The following is an 18128-nucleotide window of genomic DNA, read 5'->3' on the forward strand; positions in this document are numbered from 1 at the left end:
ATTCAGCTTCATGATTGCTCCTAGATATTTAACAACTTTCTCTTCAGTGATGTCTTCATCCTCTTCAGAGGGAGAATATTCATCAGAGCTCATGAATGGCAGAAGGAAGTCCAATGGAATCTCTATGGTCTCTGTATGAGCCTCAGATTCCTTTGGTTCCTCAAAGGGAAACTCCTTTCTGTAAAGAGGACGTCCCATGAGGCTTTTCTCACTGGGACTCATGTCCTCCTCACTCTCTCCAGGTTCGGCCATGTTGGTCATGGTTATGGCCTTGCACTCTCTCTTGGGATTTTCTTCTGTATTGCTTGGGAGAGTACTGGGACGAGTTTCATTAATCTTCTTACTCAGCTGACCCACCTGTGCCTCCAAATTTCTAATGGAGGACCTTGTTTCTTTCATGAAACTTAGTGTGGTCTTGGATAGATCAGAGACTATAGTTGCTAGGCCAGAATAGCTCTGTTCAGAATTCTCTGTCTGTTGCTGAGAAGATGATGGAAAAGGCATGCTATTGCTAAACTTATTTCTTCCACCATTATTATTGAAGCCTTGTTGGGGCTTCTGTTGGTCCTTCCATGAGAAATTTGGATGATTTCTCCATGAAGGATTATAGGTGCTTCCATAGATTTCTCCCATGTAATTCACCTCTGCCATTGTAGGGTTCTCAGGATCATAAGCTTCTTCTTCAGAAGATGCTTCTTTAGTACTGTTGGATGCAGCTTGCAATCCATTCAGACTCTGAGAAATCATATTGACTTGCTGAGTCAATATTTTGTTCTGAGTCAATATGGCATTCAGAGTCTCAATTTCAAGAACTCTTTTCTTTTGAGTTATCCCATTATTCACAGGAATCCTTTCAGAAGTGTACATGAATTAGTTATTTGCAACCATTTCAATGAGTTCCTGAGCTTCTTCAGGTGTCTTCTTCAGATGAAGAGATCCACCAGCAGAGTTGTCCAATGACATCTTAGACAGTTCAGACAAGGCATCATAGAATATGCATATGATGCTCCAATCTGAAAGCATACCAGAAGGACACCTTCTGATCAATTGCTTGTATCTTTCCCAAGCTTCATAGAGGGATTCGCCTTCCTTCTGTCTAAAGGTTTGGACTTCTACTCTAAGCTTACTCAATTTTTGAGGTGGAAAGAACTTTGCCAAGAAGGCATTGACCAGCTTTTCCCAAGAGTTCAGGCTGTCCTTAGGTTGTGAGTCCAACCATGTCCTAGCTCTGTCTCTTACAGCAAAAGGGAAAAGCATAAGTTTGTAGACCTCAGGGTCAACCCCATGAGTCTTAACAGTGTCACAGATTTGCAAGAACTCAGCTAAAAACTAATGAGGATCTTCCAATGGAAGTCCATGATACTTGCAATTCTGCTGCATTAGAGAAACTAATTGAGGTTTAAGCTCAAAGTTGTTTGTTCCAATTACAGGAATTGAGATGCTCCTTCCATAGAAGTCAGAAGAGGGTGCAATAAAGTCACCAAGCATCTTCCTTGCATCTCCACCATTGTTGTTGGGTTTGGCCATGTTTGTTTTGTCTGCTTCCTTTTCAAAAATTTCTGTTAGGTTCTCTCTAGAGAGTTGTGCTCTAGCTTCTCTTAGCTTTCTCTTCAAGGTCCTTTCAGGTTCAGGATCAGCTTCAACAAGAATGCCTTTATCTTTGTTCCTACTCATATGATAGAGAAGAAGACAAAGAAAGTATGGAATCCTCTATGTCACAGTATAGAGATTTCTTAAGGTGTCAGAGGAAAAGAAGAATAGAAGGATGAGGTAGAGAGGAAAATTTGAACTTATAGAGAGGGAGTGAGTCTGAATTGCTAATAGAGGAAAAGTGTTAGTCTTAAAATAGAAAAAGGTGAGGAGGGAGAAGAATTTTCGAAAACAAATTTTTAAATAAAAACTAAAATTTTAAAATAACTAAAAAGAATTTTGAAAAAGTGGATGATGGTTTTCGAAAATTAAAAGTGAGAAAATGGTTAAGTGATTTTGAAAAAGATTTTGAAATTGGCAATCAAAAAGATATGATTGAAAATTATTTTGAAAAAGATGTGATTGAGAAGATATGATTGAGAAGATATGATTAAAAAACAATTTAAAAGATTTGATTTTTAAAATTAATGACTTGGCTAACAAGAAATTTAAAAGATATGATTCTAAAATTCAAATATTGAACCTTTCTTAACAAAGAAGTAACAAACTTGAAATTTGTGAATCAAACTATTAATTGGTAGCAAGGATTTTTGAAAATAGTGAGAGAAAAATGGAAAGGATTTGAGTTTGAAAAAGATATGATAAAACAAATATGATTTGGAAAAGATTTGATTTTGGAAAATTTTAAAGATTTGAAAAATATTTGAATTGAAAACAAAATCTCCCCTCCTGTGCCATCCTGGCATTAAACGCCCAGAATGGTATCCATTCTGGCGTTTAACGCCCAAAATACTACCCTTTTGGGTGTTTAATGCCCAGCCAGGTACCCTGGCTGGCATTTAAACGCCAGTTTTCCTTCCTCAATGGGCATTTCGAACGTCCAGCTTTTCTCTGTAATTTCTCTGCTATATGTTCTGAATCTTCAATTCTCTGTATTATTGACTTGAAAAGACATAATTTTGAAAATTTTTTTTTGAATTTTTAATGATGAAAAACAACAAAATGAAACTAATCATGGAAAACTAAGATCAGATAAACAATGCATGCAAGACACCAAACTTAGAAATTTTTCATATTAGAGACACTAACAACTTGAGAATACACATAAGAAACAACAAAAGACACAAAACAAGAGAATTTAAAGATCAGACCCAAGTAAATCATCAAGAACAACTTGAAGATTAATGAAGAACATAATGCATATATTCAAAAAATGCAAGAGAATTAAAAATATGCAAGACTCCAAACTTAAAAATAAACACTAGACTCAAACACAAAATTTTTGGTTTTTTTGGTTTTATAAAAAAAATTTTGTATTTTTTTCAAAAATTAATTGAAAAAAGAGAAAATAAGGAATTCAAAATTTTTAATGAGAATTCCAGGAATCATGCAATGTTAGTCTAAAACTCCGGTCCAGGAATTAGACATAGCTTACTAGCCAGCCAAGCTTTCAGTGAAAGCTCCGGTCTAAAACACTAGATATGGCTAATGGCTAGCCAAGCTTTAGCAGTTCATTACATTCAACAGCAAGATTGATAGAAATCAACAAGATCTTGTGATGATAAGTTGAAACCTCGGTCCAAAAGTTTAGACATGGTTTCACAACCAGCCAGACTTCAACAAATCATCATGAAACTCTAGAATTCGTTCTTGAAAATTTTGAAGTCATAGAATAATTAATTTTTTTTTGAAAATTTTTTTTCGAAAATAAAAAAGATTTAAAAATAAAATAAAATTACCTAATATGAGCAACAAGATGAACCGTCAATTGTCCAAACTCGAACAATCCCCGGCAACGGCGCCAAAAACTTGGTACGCACAATCATAATCTCAACTCTTTTTCACAACTCCGCACAACTAACCAGCAAGTGCACTGGATCGTCCAAGTAATAAACCTTACGTGAGTAAGGGTCGATCCCACGGAGATTGTCGGCTTGAAGCAAGCTATGGTCATCTTGTAAATCTCAGTCAGGCAGATTCAAATGGTTATGAGGTTTTGATAATTAAAATATAAATAAAATATAAAATAAGATAGAAATACTTATGTAATTCATTGGTGGGATTTCAGATAAGCGTATGGAGATGCTTGTTGCTTCTGAATCTCTGCTTTCCTACTGTCTTCATTCAATCATTCATACTCCTTTCCATGGCAAGTTGTATGTTAGGGGATCACCGTTGTCAATGGCTACCGTCCGTCCTCTCAGTGAAAATGGTCCAAATTTGCTGTCACCGCACGGCTAATCATCGGTCGATTCTCACTCATGTTGGAATAGTATCCATTGATCCTTTTGCGTCTGTCACTAAGCCCAACACTCGCAAGTTTGAAGCTCGTCACACTCATCCCATCCCAGATCCTACTCGGAATACCACAGACAAGTTTTAGACTTTTCGGATCCCAAGAATGCTGCCAAGTGATTCTAGCTTATACCACGAAGACTCTGATCTCAAGGAATTGAAGGCTCTGTTGTCAGGAGAGACAATCAAACGCATGGACCAGGAATCCAAGAGATATGCATTCAAGCTTGTTTTCATGTAGAACGGAAGTGTTTGTCAGGCACGCGTTCATAAGTGAGAATGGTGATGAGTGTCACTTGATCATCACATTCATCATGTTCTTGTGTGCAAATAAATATCTTAGAATAAGAATAAGTTTGAATTGAATAGAAAAACAATAGTACTTTACATTAATTCATGAGGAACAGTAGAGCTCCACACCTTAATCTATGGGGTGCAGAAACTCCATCGTTGAAAATACATAAGTGATAATGGTCCAGTAATGGCTGAATGGCCAGCCCCCAAACGTGTACAATATGATCTATGATAGCATAAAACTGATCAAGGATGTAAAATAAATCACTAAAAGTAGTTTTTATACTAAACTAGTAGCTAGGGTTATAGAAAATAAGTAACTAAGTGCAGAAAGTGCAGAAATCCACTTCCGGGGCCCATTTGGTGTGTACTTGGGCGGAGCATTGAAGCTTTCACGTGTAGAGACTCTTCTTGGAGTTAAACGCCAGCTTTGGTGCCAGTTTGGGCGTTTAACTCCAGCTTTTATGCCAGTTCTGGCGTTTAACGCCAGAATAGGGTAGAAAGTGGGCGTTCAAACTCCAGTTTGTGTTATCAAAACTCGGGCAAAGTATGGACTATTATATATTGCTGGAAATCCCAGGCTGTCTACTTTCCAACGCAATTAAGAGCTCGCCAATTGGGTTTCTGTAGCTCTAGAAAATCCATTTCGAGTGCAGGGAGGTCAGAATCCAACAACATCTGCAGTCCTTTTTCAGCCTCTGAATCAAAATTTTGCTCAGGTCCCTCAATTTTAGCCAGAAAATACCTGAAATCACAAAAAAACACACAAACTCATAGTAAAGTCCAGAAATGTGAATTTTTCATAAATACTAATAAAAACATACTAAAAAGTAGCTAGATCCTACTAAAAACTACCTATAAATAATGCCAAAAAGCGTGTAAATTATCCGCTCATCAATAGGTTGATATATATATATATATATATATATATATATATTTGGTGAGAGCTTAGGCTAATCAAAGATGCAAATTTCAAGCTCACTTAGCCATATATACGTCCACACTTTGACCCTAGCCCCATTACAATCTTGTGAAAAGTCCTCATGATATTTGTATGCATACATTAAATGATTGTTGATTGTTAGATGATGAACAAATCTTAGAAATCATTATTAGAAGAGAATTGAGTGAATTATACACTTGAGCGATTAGAGCGGACACATATCCAGTGAGGGTTCGATTGCTCAATTACATGCTTTCACCTTTGCTTAATTCTTATCTTGCAAGTTTGTAAATTCTTTTCAATAACTCTAATCAATTATGACTTTGACTTATTTAAGATTGTTTTAGCCCTTATATTTATATATGTATTCTTGGAATTTGATTTATTTTAACTAAGTTGTTGCATTCATCTAGATAGATAGCATATAGGTTGTTTCCTTGCATTGAATAAATGTAATACCTCTTGTTTCTTTCTTGAGTATAGCATGAGGACATGCTATTGTTTAAGTGTGGGGATGTGATGAATCCACAGTGCTAAGGCATAGGCATATGATCCATGGTTCTTGCAGAACACTGAATCAATATTCACCATGCATGAAAAATGGTCAATGTAAATGCAACTACCCAGAAGAGTTCATAGCAGATACACGACGAGGTGATGACTCATATCCTCATTATAGGAGGCTATTTGATACTCAAATCCCTATAAACCAAAATGTCACAATTGACAACAGATGGATAGTTCCATACAATCTTTGGCTACTACTAAAGTATGATTGTCATATCAATGTAGAGATATATAATAGTATCAATAGTATAAAGTATCTATACAAGTGTTGTTATAAGGGACCAGACCGTGTTGTAATGGAGGTTCACAGAAGTTCACATTATGATGAGGTGAAACAGTTTATTGATGCAAGATGGATTGCCGATCTAGAGGTATGCTGGATAATATTCAAATTCAACCTTTACCAAATGTACCCATAAATTAAAAGGTTGCAAATTCATTTGCCAAATCAACATCAAGTGAGGTTTTATGAGCACCAAACTATTTCTAAAATAGTTAATGATGACTATTCTTCAAGAACAATGCTCACTGAATTCTTTGTACTTAATTGAGCAGATGACTAATAATCAAAGCATCTTTTGTATAGGAAAATTCCAGAATATTACACTTGGCACAGTAAGAAAAAAGAATGGCGTTGGCGCAGGTCACAAAAGATAGCTATCGGTCGGATCTATACTATTTCACTAACAGAAGGAGAAAAAATCTATTTGCATATTCTGTTATCAAATGTAAGTGGATAAACTGGTTGGGATGACTTGCTAACGGTGAATGGTGTCCAATATTCGTCCTTTAAGCAATCTGCTCAGCATCGAAGACTGTTAAAGAATGACAGTAGCATAAGAGCATGTTTGGTTGAGAAATCTATTTTAAGAATGCCATGTGCTTTAACAAGGTTGTTCGCAACCATCTTAATATTTTGTGAGCCAACAGTTGTAAGAAGGTTGTGGGACAAGTTTTTTCCATATATGGTGGATGATTGTCCATCAACAAGCACCATAATATGCCATGGTTGACAAATAGCCTGCTCAAGGATTTAAATGACATCCTCCTTCAATATGAAAAATATATTGCACAATACGATTTACCAGCTCTAACTTCAGACAATAACGATAACAACTTGATGCCTAGAATTATTGAAAAAGAGTTATCCATCAAAGTACCTCAAGAAGACCTGTGTTCTATAGAAAGATTGAATCATGACCAGTCTGTAGATTTCAAGTTCATTATGAATACATTTGATAGGAGAGAAAGTGGAGTGTTCTTCGTTGATGGGCCACGGGGAACAAGAAAAATATTTTTTTACAGAGCTATAATTGCAGACTTAAGAAGTAAAGAAGGACATATTGTCTTGGTAACTACATCATCAGGAATAGCTGCAACTTTACTACCTGGGGGTCGAACAGCTCATTCTAGATTTAAGATCCTAATTAATGCAGAGTTATTCTCCATATGCAACATAAGTAAACAATGTGATCTCGCAAAATTGATTAGGCAAACAGCAGCGATAATTTGGGATGAATCACCAATGGCTAATAAAGAGACAATGGAATCATTAGACCATACATTGCGAGACATATTAGAAAATAATAATCTATCTGGAGGAAAAGTGATGGTAATGGGAGGGGATTTTCGCCAAGTACTACCTGTTGTGCTGAAAGGAAATAAGTCGCAATTGATTTCAGCTTCTATTGTTAAATCACATTTGTGGGCATTCACAAAAATTCTCCACTTACGACAAAATATGCGATCTCTTAATGATCATGATTTTGTAGAGTATCTTATGTGCACAAGGGATGTGATTGAGCTTACCATATGTGAGGACTTGGTACAAATAGAAGCACACATGGCAATACTATGCTAAGGTGATGCATCATTACACAAATTAATAGAAGAAACGTTTTCAAATTTACAACTTCATGGGTGGGATGCATCTTAAATGGTGGAGAGAGCGATACTGACACCCAAAATTAATGATGTACAACAACTCAATGATATAATCATCAACAAATTTTTAGGAGACGAATGAATTTTAACATCCTTTGATAAAGTAGAAGAAGATACCAATAATCTGTATCAACAAGAATATGTTAACTCAATCTTCACAGGTGGATTGCCACCTCATACATTGAAAGTAAAAATAAAAAAAAAAGTGCTCCTTTAATTTACTGAGAAACATAGATCCTAAGGCAGGCTTATGCAATGGCACAAGGAAACTGTGTCGAGGAACTTTTCAAACATGTTAGACGTGAAAATCTTAATTGGTCATTACTCTGGACAAAGAGCTTTTCTGCCTCGGATAAAACACAAACAACTAAGAACTCAGGATTATCCTTTGTGCTTATTAGGAAGCAATTTCCTGTAAGGTTGAGTTTTGCCATAATGATAAATAAATTACAAGGACAAACTATTCTTAAAGTAGCGATCTATCTTCCTAAATATGTCTTCAGCCATGGTCAATTATACGTTAATTTATTTAGAAGTGTTTCTCTATCAACCACAATTCTTAGTCAAAGAACAAAAAAATAGATGGAAAAAGTGGACAATACATAACGAATGTGGTGTTCAAAGAAATTTTGTTACCTAGACCTCAGATAATTTATGTGCTTAGTAAATATGTGAGCCTTGTTCTTGATATATGTAACACCCTACCACACTGAGCTTTGCGCTTAAGTCATAAAACAGGGGTGGTGTGGTATTATGACCTCTAAAATAAAATATGTACATATAATAGCAGAAAGATTATAATATACTAGGAGCCTTGAAGAATAGAGGAAATAAAAATCGCGAAATAAAAATGCAATGCTCAAGAAACGAGTTAACTTGTGTGCTAAGAAATCTATAACCATCAAGCATAAGATTAAGTAGGAATAGAGTGCCAAAAATACAAAATAACAAGCTCCAAACTCAGCCTACGAAGTCAAGGTTGGCCAGAGAATATTTACACACACATGTATATATATATATATATATATATATATATATATATACATATCCCAAAATCCCAAATGTACATAAACAAAATCATGTCTCTCCATAAACTCTAAGAGGATCAAGAAGAATAAGTTATGCGGAGAGAAATCTAAGTACATATATATACAACACTGTACAATAAAATAACCCAGTAACTACTTCGCTTCAGGAGTCCAGACGCTTAACGAGTGCCTCTCGACCTGCATCTGAAAAACAACAACATAGTATGGGGTGAGAACCAGATGTTCTTAGTATGGTAAAGGTGCCACACACATAAGATATAAGGTCCTGGGAATGCCAGAGGCAATTCTAGAACGCCGACACTCAGATTATAGAGTTTAAAGTATTGAACAGAAGCCATAAAAGGTGGTTTTCTAAGAGTATCTAAGCCTAACTTAACTTAACCTTAAAATCTAAGTCCCATACTGCCATTCCTCCATACCTCCATCTCCGTCAGCATTTCACAGACAAATAAACAGATAAAGGCAAGCACAAGAAGGTTACAAATACTGCAGGTAACAAATATACATTTAACATGGAAAGTACACTTAGGTACACCCAGTTAATACACAAACAAGTAATTCAAATAGTATCCATATGATGCATGCCTGTCCTACGGCCGATGAGGCTCATCTGTCGGTTATCCATCCAACCCGACAAGTCTGAAAACCTTAGACTGTCCCTCGACGTACATCCCCAAGAGTCTATGCATAGCTTTTTCTCAAATAATCAATATCACTCAATGGGGGTTAACATTCCCGGAAATTTATAAGTGTCCGGTCACCCTTACGTCGTAGAGTCAACAGAATATCGAGTTTTCAACCTGGTACACGTGGTGGCAAGCCATAGTATTTTATCCAGAGAATCTCGTATCTCAGATCATTTAATCATTCAAGCCAAGTATCATACATAATCATTCATTTGAATATCCTGCCAAGTATCATATATGATCATCCGTAATATTTCATAATCAATTCATCACTTTTCAGCTTTACTTCACCTTCAAGTTATCTCCATCTCCAAACTTCATCTGATTATCAGGTTTAATACTACTATTTATGACTAAAGGAATAAAAATAGAGGTTTAGAAGTTTGAAATAGGTTTTAAAACTTCAAAAATCATGTTTGCTGGAACAGGGGCCACGCGTACGCGTGACTCACGTGTACACGTGGGAGTGTAAAGATGCAGCTCGCGCGCGCGTCCCTTTGTTATGCGTACACGTAGGTGAAAACTTCATGTCACGCGTGCGCGTGGGTCACGCGTACGCATGGACATGCTTGTAAGCTCCTTAGGCGTACGCATAGGACCAGTCGCGTACGCATCGCCAAAATTCCATGCCACGCGTGCACGTGAGGCGTGGATGTACGTTCTTGAAAAGAAACAGATTCAGTAGCAAAGCTGCAGAATGGTAAAAATACATATTTTAGATGTAATCTTCCAACACCCATAACTTTTTCTATTTAAAATATTTTTCACTCCTTCTTCAAATGGCATAAACTTCATGAACCCAATTTTTCATTTAAAATAAGTTGAAATCAATTTGGGGTTCCGGAAGACAAGTTATAGCCCGCCGAAGTTCAGTCCAAAACCAAAGTTTTGCAAACAATTCCAAACCTCATTTTCATTCAATAGTTCCATTCCATTCACCTCTAAACCTGCATTCTTCAATACAACATACCCCTTTCTCATTATTTTAACAATCAACACAATAAACCTATCTCAAATTAACAATAATACACTTACAGTATTCAAATCCATCAGCCAAAACCAACCAGGAACCATAGTTCACAAAACCTAGGCTTATAACATAATATGGCCTTCCTTATCATCACAACAACCACCACAACAAATATACCTCAAATCAATATTTTTCCAACTCATCAATTAATCAACCAACACCAAGCCAAACATATTTTCTCACAAGATACTATATATATATATATATATATATATATATATATATATATATATATCCACATGCATTCCAACCTATCCTACGGTCATCTAGCCTAAGTTTTCACAGAACATTATATTAAATGCAAGAAACCTAAACCATACCTTAGCCGATTTCCACGTAATGATCAAGGCAATTTAATTAAAACCAACACAGCCCCAAAACCTCAACAAAATAGCTTCCTCCAAGTTCCAATATCCACAATTTCAAGCTCCAACTATTTATTCACAACCTAATACACATTTATTACCCACTTTAATATCCAAAACATAAATTCAGTAAAATTAAAATGAAATTATGGTATCCTCACCTTACCTAAGTTTCACATAAGCAAGAGTAAATATTTTCCTCAAGCTAATTGGATCCTAAAACATCAAAGAGTAAAGAAATTAAATATCTCCACTTAATTTTCCAAAAATTGGGGAAGAAGAGGCTGAGGTGAAATAGCAGGTTACCAATGAAATTGTTTCGGTAGAAACGTAGAGCTCGACACGGTGAACGCATGGCCGCAAATGATGCGGTGATCGGAGCTCAAACGGAGGAGTTACGGCAATTTGAATTTACCGTGAAGGGGGTTGGGGGTTTCTTCTTTTCTTCTCCCCTTGCTGTTCCACGCAGCTTCTGTTGCATGTCTGAGAAAAAAATGAGCTTTAGCTCATTTAAAGCTTGGTCCAGTTGGGCCCACGAGCTCGGTTCAACCGGTTCGGCCCGTTCGGTCCAATCTTGGACCGATTTCTTCGAAATTAGTGTCAAAATTCTCGTTTCAATGAGCTCTATCCTAATTTGATATAATATTCATATTTCTAATCTTCTTTATTAAAAATTAATTTATTGACTAATTATCTACGAATTTAACGGGGTTTACATCCTACCTACCTAACAAAGAATTTTGTCCCCAAAATTCAAATGTAGTTACCTGAGAAGAGATGTGGGTAGTCTTTCTGTATATCTGATTCGAGTTCCCAAGTGTGTTTCTCAATACCAGCTCGACTCCAGGCTACTTTTATCAATGATATTTCCTTCCCGCATAATCGTTTAACGGTGGTGTCATCAATTCTTACCGGAATTATTGGAAGTGTTAAATCTTCTCTCACTTAAATCGGTTCCGGTTCCAAAACATGACTTACGTCAGGAGTATACTTCTAAGTTGTGATACATGAAACACGTCGTGCAAGTTCAAAAAATATGGCGGTAAGGCAATTCTATAAGCCTCCAACCCAATTCTTTTCAAGATCTAAAACGGTCAAATATAACGGGGGTTCAGTTTCTTAGTCTTAATAGCTCTTCCTACTTCTGTAGTTGGTATAACCTACTGAAAGACATGTTCTCCTTCTTCAAATTAAAAAAGGCTTTCGCCTTTGATCAGCATAGCTCTTCTGACGGCTTTGTGCTATAAGCATTCGAGTACGAATTTTCTTTATCTGCTCAGAAGTTTCAGCTATCATCTCAGGCCCTAACAAGCTCTTTTCTCCAGTTTCATACTAACATAGTAGAGATTGACATTTTCTGCCATACAAAGGCTCATACGGAGCCATTTCGATGCTCGCATGGTAGCTATTATTATAAGCAAATTCCACTAATGGCATATACCAATCCCAGCTCGCTGGCTGGTCCAAAATATAAGCCCTTAGCATATCCTCCAAGGTCTGGATAGTTCTCTCTGATTGACCATCTGTCTGAGGGTGATATGGAGTACTCAAACTCAATTGAGTCCCAAATGCACGCTGAAAGGCTCCCTAGAACCTTGATGTAAAACGAGGATCTCTATCAGATATAATGGTAGAAGGCACGCCATGCAATCTAACAATCTCTTTGATATACATTCGAGCCAATTCTCCTATTGTGCAACTTATTCGAATGGGCAGAAAGTGAGCTGATTTTATCAGTCGGTCCACAACTACCCAAATAGAAAATAACATCATAACCAGACCGGGTCCTAGGCAAATCTGTCACAAAATCCATAGCGATACTCTCCCATTTCCATTGTGGAATCTCTAAAGGCCGAAGGGTTCCTGATGGTCTCTGATGCTCAATCTTAATCTTCTAACATGTTAAACATTTAAATACATGCAATGCCACATCATTCTTCATTCCTGGCCACCAGAACATCGCTTTTAGATCTTGGTACATTTTGGTGCTTCCTGGGTGAATTGAAAACCTGCTCTTATGGGCTTCCTTCAAGATATTTTGTCACAGGTCTCCGACATCTGGCACAACAATCCGGTTCTTAAACCTCCATAAACCATCCTTACTTTTTGACACTCTCTACTAATTTCCCTGTTCAATTACCGGCAATACTTTACGTAATGCTTCATCATCTTGATGAGCCTTCAGGAGTTCTGATTTAAAATCACTTAAAATTTGCAACTGACTCAAACACAGAATCCCGTATTCTTTCCTAACTCCTAGTTTCAAACCTTGAAATACCTTTAATAACTCTTCTTCCCGTAGCATCATCCAAGCTGCATATAAATATTTTCGACTCAAGGCATCTGCCACAACGTTCGCTTTTCCTGGGTGGTAATTCAATTCAAAATTATAATCTTTTAGAAGTTCCATCCATCTCTTCTGACACATATTCAACTCTTTCTGCGTCTAAAAGTCTTTCTCTAAGGAATCAATGTCTTGCTGGTTATAGCTAGGATTCATATGCGGTGCTAGTATAGGCTCGAGTTGGTTTTCAGAAAGACATTAAGCTCGAAAGACGAATGGGCAATACAAATGGTGTTCGTGGGAGATCAGAAAGAAAATCTTGTATACGGTCAAACAAAGTTGTATCGAAACATTGGAATGCACAAGAAGAAAAATCTAGATGCATCCCAAGAAAAGAGTTCAAATTAAGGACCTTTGGTAGAAAGAGCAGAGCGTATAGAGTCAAAGAAATCTCAGCTGATTTTGAAAAATATGGTTTGAGAATAAAAGCAATTCCACTCACCAAAAGTTTTCAAAATTCAAAAATTACGTGATTATACCAAGATAAGTTCAGGCTTACTCCATAAGAGATAAGCTTTATGTGAGTAAGGACCTTATATCTTATGTGGGTGGCACCTTTACCATACTGAGAACCTTTGGTTCTCACCCCATACTATGTTGTTATTTTTCAGATGCAAGTCGAGAGGCATCTCGTTAGGCGTCTAGACTCCTGAAGCGAAGTGGTTACTGGGTTATTTTGTTATACAGTATTGTATATATATGTACTTAGCTTTCTCTCCGCGTGTGTGTGTGTGCGCGTGTGTGCGTGCGTGCGTGCGTGCGTGCGTGCATGCGTGTGTGCGTGTGTGCGTGTGTGCGTGTGTGTGTGAATATTCTCCGGCCAACTTTGACTTCGCGGGCTGAGTTAGGAGCTTGTTATTTTGTATTTTTTGCACTTTATTCCTACTTTTATAATCTTATGCTTGATGGTTATAGATTTCTTAGCACGCAAGTTAACTCGTTTCTTGAGCATTGCGCTTTTATTTCACGATTTTTATTTCCTCTATTCTTCAAGGCTCCTAGTATATTATAATATTTCTGCTATTATATGTACACATTTTATTTTAGAGGTCGTAATACTACACCACCTCTGTTTTACGACTTAAGCGTAAAGCTCAGTGTGGTAGGGTGTTACAATATAAATCGTGTATTATAATTTTAACATTGTAATAAATGATTTTGTTTGCTAATTTTAACAACTAATGACTAATATTTTTGAACAGATAAATTGATATCATAAAAATTCATCAAGATATGTTAAGAGATAAGAGAAAGAAATTCGAACACCTGCTTTACCCAACAAGTACGCACCAACTAAAATTTACATGAATAAATTATAAAAATAATATCATACATCATTGAAATATATCAATATTAGTTTTTTAAGAAATTAACTTATGCAATGTTTATATTTATTTTGGAAAAAGTTTAAATTTTTATTTCTAGATATCAATTTCATAATTTTAGAAATAAAATTTGAGATGTATCATTATTTAATTCAAAAGTAACATACGAAACATTATTTAAATATATTGTGCTACATATATGCAATAAATTTCAGGAAAAAGAATTTCAATAGTTATGGAGAAAATAAAAAGGATGAACAATTAATTTTATCAATGAGATCAACTGATAATAAAGTAAGTATTACTATATTAATGACGGTGACAATTGCATTGATGATACGTATTTCTGTTTTAATATTATTAATCAAAGGTTATTTTTAAATTAGGTTCATCCACTCATAATATATTCTATTAGTTGGGGAGGTACACTTAAAGTAGACAAAATTCAGCTATGGAAGATGATAAAAAGAGAAATATTGGATCAAAAGAATAAAAGGTAATGAAATAAACTTTTATATTATATAGTAATACTATCTATTTAGACGTATATACTACTTATGTTAAAAATTTAAATTTTTTTAGCCATAAACTCAAAAGAGCACAACTAGCTCATTTTGGTGACAAACAATATTATTGCAGGTAACTATTATTAAATATAAATTCCTAAAAAATTAGATGTAATGTCATTTAATTTATATTTTGTCATAGACAAATAAAAATTAATGTCATTTTTTTTGTCTTTTCAAAAAATTTATTGCAAAATAAGATATTTCAATTCTACGAGTTTTAATTGAATTAATTGAATTCGTCCCTATAATAAGAAATCAATTTAATTGAATAATCTTGAAGCGTTTATATAGTTATTTTTATGGTTAATAAATCTGACAGTTTTTCAAAACTAAAAAAATTACTGATAAAGAGATTTATAATGAATTACCAATTTTTTTTTCAGATACACAATTTTTATATTCTTCTATTTTTTTTATTAATTATTCTTATAGTTTGATATTTGAAACCTAAAAAAAAAAAGCATTCTCATTTCTTTTGTTTTTTCACTATTTATAGAAAAAATGAAGGTCTTTTCAAATTCATATCCATATTTTGATTTATCACTTAAAAAAGACGAAGACAAATATAAATATCTATGACATTTAAACAAAAATTATCTTTTGTAAATAACTAACATGTATTTTGGTTTATATATACTCTTTTTCAATGAGGATAATTTGAACTATATTTTTTCTGATAATATATATACCTCTTTATTGTGTGTTTTTATAATTTAACATTTTAAAGATTTTTTTATAATAAATTTAATTTCAACAAAATATGATATAAATAAGATCATATTAATATTAAAATAATAAAAAAAATACTTATCTAATAAATTTAAAGAGTGAATAATATAACTAAAAAAAATAAAATTAATTCAATAAAAAAATAGCTGAACAGCTATGATGATGATGATCTAACGAGTTATAGATCAAATGGGATAATTTATAATTTTGGAATAATAATAATGATGATGATGATGGTGATGACGATGATGATGATGAGACATTTTACTTTTAGAAAAGTAGAGTGTTTTTAGGGTTTAAGGTTTAGAGAATTTATTTGGTAGTGCAATATTAAAATAGGTTGAATATATTAAAAACAGTTTATAAATAAATTATTTTATATTTAAAAAATTATCATAAAGATATTTGTTTTAAAATTGTATATAAATAAAAATATGATAAAATAATTTTTATGAATGAGAGAAGTCAAATTTTTTTTTACTTCTCCAAAAATTCTTAAATAATTGTTTTAAAAATTTAAAATTACAAACATATTTAAAAAACTATACTAAACATTATTAATGTAATTTATCATAACTCAAAAATTTTAAAAAATAACTCTTAAAAAATTTTTAAATGGATTCTTAGGGCATCTAAGGTGGTTAGGACTACACCTGTTTCAACTTTGCTGGTACACCAAGTAGACACCTGTTCAGTTGTTTGTGAAATTTTTTCCAACTTTATTGTAGATATTTTTTTTTTTTTTTTTTAGTTGAAATGGAGAATCAAGAATATCTAATATTATGCTACGAATAAATATACTGGGAGTTTGAACTAAGACAATATTCGTGCTTTTAACAACATTTTATTGTTATTTAAAGTTAGTTTTAGTCTATGCCTCTTGATAACTATTGATTTATATTAAGAAAGATTATCAAACAATATCGACAAATAAACTTATCATTAGTAAAAGACTGAATGAAATAATTAACAAATTGACACCAAATAAAATATTGCACCCATAACTATTAGTTATTATCACTGCTATTTGGGACGTCAAATAATTATTTTCACCAGGAAACAATGCTTGCTCTTTAAGCCCTGTCAATTTTAATTCATTATTTTTATGTGAAATTATTGGACATGTTAAAGGCTAATTTTTTTTAATATGGAAAAAATATTGGTGTTTTTGTTGAAAATGGGAGTATTTGGTGTAATTACAGATGGGTGGATTTTTTGGGTGGAAAGCCAACACGTGGGGGGCGTGGTGGATACGTGACAGCATTCTGGCCAACACGTGGGGACGTGTTGGACACGTGGCAACTTCTTAGCCAACACGTGGGGGGCGTGTTGCAACACGTGGGGGGCGTGTTGAATGATTTCCATACTACTGTAATACACTTCAAATATCAATATTCAACCAAAACACCATCTCTCTTTCCATATTAAAAATAATTTCTGGTTATATCACGAAGGATCAATTTGAATAGGTTTTTAAGTAATTTTTTTATTTTTTTAATTTTAATATCTTTAATTTTATTTTATTATTTATTTATTTAATTTATTTATTATTTATTTATTTTTAAATTATCAAGCTTTTTAATGAATTTTAGGCTAGCTCAATTTTATTAACATACCAAGTGATCTAATAATACTCAGTAAACAATTTATATCAGATTACGGATCAAACTTAAACCAATAAATTTTATTGCAGGTTTGGTGTATTAAAGAAAACAAAAATGTTGTTTGTATATCAAAATCAGTTATTAAAAGCAGTTATCAATGTATTTGTATATAAATATATGTGTAATTTAATTTATTTTTAATATGTATTTACATTCTAATATGTATTTTATATTGATGACTGATTTTAATAATTATTTTAACGTACATGTACCATTACTCAAAAGAAAAACATGACTTAGTGTTTGTTTAGATGTCATTAAATTAAATTTTTTTTTATTTTTTAGTGTGTTTGACAAATTTCTAATACTAAAAATAAAAACAATAAAATAAATAAAGAATATCTTTTTTAAAAAACTACCATTTACATCTTTTTTTTAAAAAATTATTTTCTTAAAAAAATATTTTCACATGATAAATAAATAAAAAATACTTTTATTTTATTTTATCTAAATATAATTAATAAACAAAAAATTTTTTTATATAAAATATCTAAATATAAAATTACTTTTATTTTTATAAAAATTTTTTTAAAAAAATATCATTTAAAAAAATTCTTTTTCAAAGATAGGTCCAAACAGACCTAAAAAAATCTAATCATAAAAATGCAACCATTTATTTTTATCAGCAATAAATCTTTCAATAAAACAATAAATTAAATTTTCACCTCTAGAAT

At 33.5% G+C, this 18128-nt stretch overlaps 1 non-coding gene across 1 annotated transcript; it reads left to right on the forward strand.

Annotated features, from left to right (window-relative positions):
- The first annotated feature begins 1017 nt into the window (after window positions 1–1017).
- On the forward strand, window positions 1018–1125 carry LOC112781211 (small nucleolar RNA R71). Its single transcript, XR_003192002.1, has one exon. It is a non-coding gene; the product is annotated as a small nucleolar RNA R71 (small nucleolar RNA).
- The last annotated feature ends 17003 nt before the right edge of the window (window positions 1126–18128 follow it).

The sequence above is a fragment of the Arachis hypogaea genome, chromosome 19 (genome assembly GCF_003086295.3).
Source record: "Arachis hypogaea cultivar Tifrunner chromosome 19, arahy.Tifrunner.gnm2.J5K5, whole genome shotgun sequence".
NCBI classification, from domain to species: domain Eukaryota; kingdom Viridiplantae; phylum Streptophyta; class Magnoliopsida; order Fabales; family Fabaceae; genus Arachis; species Arachis hypogaea.